We start from the raw sequence: 4407 nt of genomic DNA, 5'->3' as shown, positions 1-4407 counted from the left end.
TTAGAATAATCAATTAACCTCAGCATATTTTTGGACTGTGGGAGGAAGCCGGAGTACCCGGAGAAAACCCACGCATGCACAGGGAGAACATGCAAACTCCATGCAGAAACATCCCGGGAAAGCCGGGACGCGAACCAGGGACCTTCTTGCTGCAAGGCGAAGGTGCTAACCACTACGCCACTGTGCAGCCCCACGCCTCACTATACTATGTCAAAAAAAAATGCAAATTTTCAAACATGTTGTAAAAACGTGCCATATGACGAAATAACGAAAGGAGGCCGTGAAAAACACTCCAGAAAGGTTTTCTTTGAAAAAAACATCATCATGAATTTTGGCGCAAAAAAAACGCCTTACTATACTATGTCGAAAAAAAATGAGATTTTTCAAACATGTTGTAAAAACGTGCCATATGATGAAATAATGTAAAGGAGGCCGTGAAAAACACTCCAGAAAGGTTTTCTTTGAAAAAAACACCATCATGAATTTTGGCGCAAAAAAAACGCCTTACTATACTATGTCGAAAAAAAATGCGATTTTTCAAACATGTTGTAAAAACGTGCCATATGATGAAATAATGTAAAGGAGGCCGTGAAAAACACTCCAGAAAGGTTTTCTTTGAAAAAAAAATCATCATGAATTTTGGCGCAAAAAAACGCCTTACTATACTATGTCGAAAAAAAAATGCAAATTTTCAAACATGTTGTAAAAACGTGCCATATGACGAAATAACGAAAGGAGGCCGTGAAAAACACTCCAGAAAGGTTTTCTTTGAAAAAAACATCATCATGAATTTTGGCGCAAAAAAAATGCCTTACTATATTATGTCGAAAAAAAATGAGATTTTTCAAACATGTTGTAGAAACGTGCCATATGATGAAATAATGTAAAGGAGGCCGTGAAAAACACTGCAGAAAGGTTTTCTTTGAAAAAAAAATCATCATGAATTTTGGCGCAAAAAAAACGCCTTACTATACTATGTCGAAAAAAAATGCGATTTTTCAAACATGTTGTAAAAACGTGCCATATGATGAAATAATGTAAAGGAGGCCGTGAAAAACACTCCAGAAAGGTTTTCTTTGAAAAAAAAACCATCATGAATTTTGGCGCAAAAAAAACGCCTTACTATACTATGTCGAAAAAAAATGCAAATTTTCAAACATGTTGTAAAAACGTGCCATATGACGAAATAACGAAAGGAGGCCGTGAAAAACACTCCAGAAAGGTTTTCTTTGAAAAAAACATCATCATGAATTTTGGCGCAAAAAAAACGCCTTACTATACTATGTCGAAAAAAAATGAGATTTTTCAAACATGTTGTAGAAACATGCCATATGATGAAATAATGTAAAGGAGGCCGTGAAAAACACTGCAGAAAGGTTTTCTTTGAAAAAAAAATCATCATGAATTTTGGCGCAAAAAAAACGCCTTACTATACTATGTCGAAAAAAAATGAGATTTTTCAAACATGTTGTAAAAACGTGCCATATGATGAAATAATGTAAAGGAGGCCGTGAAAAACACTCCAGAAAGGTTTTCTTTGAAAAAAAAACAATCATGAATTTTGGCGCAAAAAAAACGCCTTACTATACTATGTCGAAAAAAAATGCAAATTTTCAAACATGTTGTAAAAACGTGCCATATGATGAAATAATGTAAAGGAGGCCGTGAAAAACACTGCAGAAAGGTTTTCTTTGAAAAAAAAATCATCATGAATTTTGGCGCAAAAAAAACGCCTTACTATACTATGTCGAAAAAAAATGAGATTTTTCAAACATGTTGTAAAAACGTGCCATATGATGAAATAATGTAAAGGAGGCCGTGAAAAACACTCCAGAAAGGTTTTCTTTGAAAAAAAAATCATCATGAATTTTGGCGCAACAAAAACGCCTTACTATACTATGTCGAAAAAAAATGAGATTTTTCAAACATGTTGTAAAAACGTGCCATATGATGAAATAATGTAAAGGAGGGGGTGAAAAACACTCCAGAAAGGTTTTCTTTGAAAAAGAAATCATCATGAATTTTGGCGCAAAAAAAACGCCTTACTATCCATCCATCCATCCATCCATTTTCTATACACCGCTTAATCCTCACTAGGGTCACGGGGGGTGCTGGAGCCTATCCCAGCTGACTCGGGCGAAGGCAGGGGACACCCTGGACAGATCGCCAGTCTGTCGCAGGGCCACATACAAAGACAAACAAGCACTCTCACATTCACACCTACGGGCAATTTAGAATAATCAATTAACCTCAGCATATTTTTGGACTGTGGGAGGAAGCCGGAGTACCCGGAGAAAACCCACGCATGCACAGGGAGAACATGCAAACTCCATGCAGAAACATCCCGGGAAAGCCGGGACGCGAACCAGGGACCTTCTTGCTGCAAGGCGAAGGTGCTAACCACTACGCCACTGTGCAGCCCCACGCCTTACTATACTATGTCAAAAAAAAATGCAAATTTTCAAACATGTTGTAAAAACGTGCCATATGACGAAATAACGAAAGGAGGCCGTGAAAAACACTCCAGAAAGGTTTTCTTTGAAAAAAAAATCATCATGAATTTTGGCGCAAAAAAAACGCCTTACTATACTATGTCGAAAAAAAATGCCATTTTTCAAACATGTTGTAAAAACGTGCCATATGATGAAATAATGTAAAGGAGGCCGTGAAAAACACTCCAGAAAGGTTTTCTTTGAAAAAAACACCATCATGAATTTTGGCGCAAAAAAAACGCCTTACTATACTATGTCGAAAAAAAATGCGATTTTTCAAACATGTTGTAAAAACGTGCCATATGATGAAATAATGTAAAGGAGGCCGTGAAAAACACTCCAGAAAGGTTTTCTTTGAAAAAAAAATCATCATGAATTTTGGCGCAAAAAAAACGCCTTACTATACTATGTCGAAAAAAAAATGCAAATTTTCAAACATGTTGTAAAAACGTGCCATATGACGAAATAACGAAAGGAGGCCGTGAAAAACACTCCAGAAAGGTTTTCTTTGAAAAAAACATCATCATGAATTTTGGCGCAAAAAAAATGCCTTACTATATTATGTCGAAAAAAAATGAGATTTTTCAAACATGTTGTAGAAACGTGCCATATGATGAAATAATGTAAAGGAGGCCGTGAAAAACACTGCAGAAAGGTTTTCTTTGAAAAAAAAATCATCATGAATTTTGGCGCAAAAAAACGCCTTACTTTACTATGTCGAAAAAAAATGAGATTTTTCAAACATGTTGTAAAAACGTGCCATATGATGAAATAATGTAAAGGAGGCCGTGAAAAACACTCCAGAAAGGTTTTCTTTGAAAAAAAACCATCATGAATTTTGGCGCAAAAAAAACGCCTTACTATACTATGTCGAAAAAAAATGCAAATTTTCAAACATGTTGTAAAAACGTGCCATATGACGAAATAACGAAAGGAGGCCGTGAAAAACACTCCAGAAAGGTTTTCTTTGAAAAGAACATCATCATGAATTTTGGCGCAAAAAAAACGCCTTACTATACTATGTCGAAAAAAAATGAGATTTTTCAAACATGTTGTAGAAACGTGCCATATGATGAAATAATGTAAAGGAGGCCGTGAAAAACACTGCAGAAAGGTTTTCTTTGAAAAAAAAATCATCATGAATTTTGGCGCAAAAAAAACGCCTTACTATACTATGTCGAAAAAAAATGAGATTTTTCAAACATGTTGTAAAAACGTGCCATATGATGAAATAATGTAAAGGAGGCCGTGAAAAACACTCCAGAAAGGTTTTCTTTGAAAAAAAAATCATCATGAATTTTGGCGCAAAAAAAACGCCTTACTATACTATGTCGAAAAAAAATGCAAATTTTCAAACATGTTGTAAAAACGTGCCATATGATGAAATAATGTAAAGGAGGCCGTGAAAAACACTCCAGAAAGGTTTTCTTTGAAAAAAAAATCATCATGAATTTTGGCGCAAAAAAAACGCCTTACTATACTATGTCGAAAAAAAATTAGATTTTTCAAACATGTTGTAAAAACGTGCCATATGATGAAATAATGTAAAGGAGGCCGTGAAAAACACTCCAGAAAGGTTTTCTTTGAAAAAAAACTCATCATGAATTTTGGCGCAAAAAAAACGCCTTACTATACTATGTCGAAAAAAAATGCAATTTTTCAAACATGTTGTAAAAACGTGCCATATGATGAAATAATGTAAAGGAGGCCGTGAAAAACACTCCAGAAAGGTTTTCTTTGAAAAAAAAAATCATCATGAATTTTGGCGCAAAAAAAACGCCTTACTATACTATGTCGAAAAAAAATGCAAATTTTCAAACATGTTGTAAAAACGTGCCATATGATGAAATAATGTAAAGGAGGCCGTGAAAAACACTCCAGAAAGGTTTTCTTTGAAAAAAAAATCATCATGAAT

The 4407-nt window shown here is 34.8% G+C and overlaps 1 long non-coding RNA gene across 1 annotated transcript in view; it reads right to left on the bottom strand.

Moving 5' to 3' along the window:
• Positions 1-4407, bottom strand: part of LOC129347408 (uncharacterized) — a 16253-nt gene that overhangs the window by 1132 nt on the left and 10714 nt on the right. The gene's annotated exons all lie outside the window — the stretch shown is intronic.

Source organism: Amphiprion ocellaris, chromosome 18, assembly GCF_022539595.1.
Source record: "Amphiprion ocellaris isolate individual 3 ecotype Okinawa chromosome 18, ASM2253959v1, whole genome shotgun sequence".
In the NCBI taxonomy this organism is placed as follows: domain Eukaryota; kingdom Metazoa; phylum Chordata; class Actinopteri; family Pomacentridae; genus Amphiprion; species Amphiprion ocellaris.
This window is presented reverse-complemented; position numbering and strand designations above follow the sequence as displayed.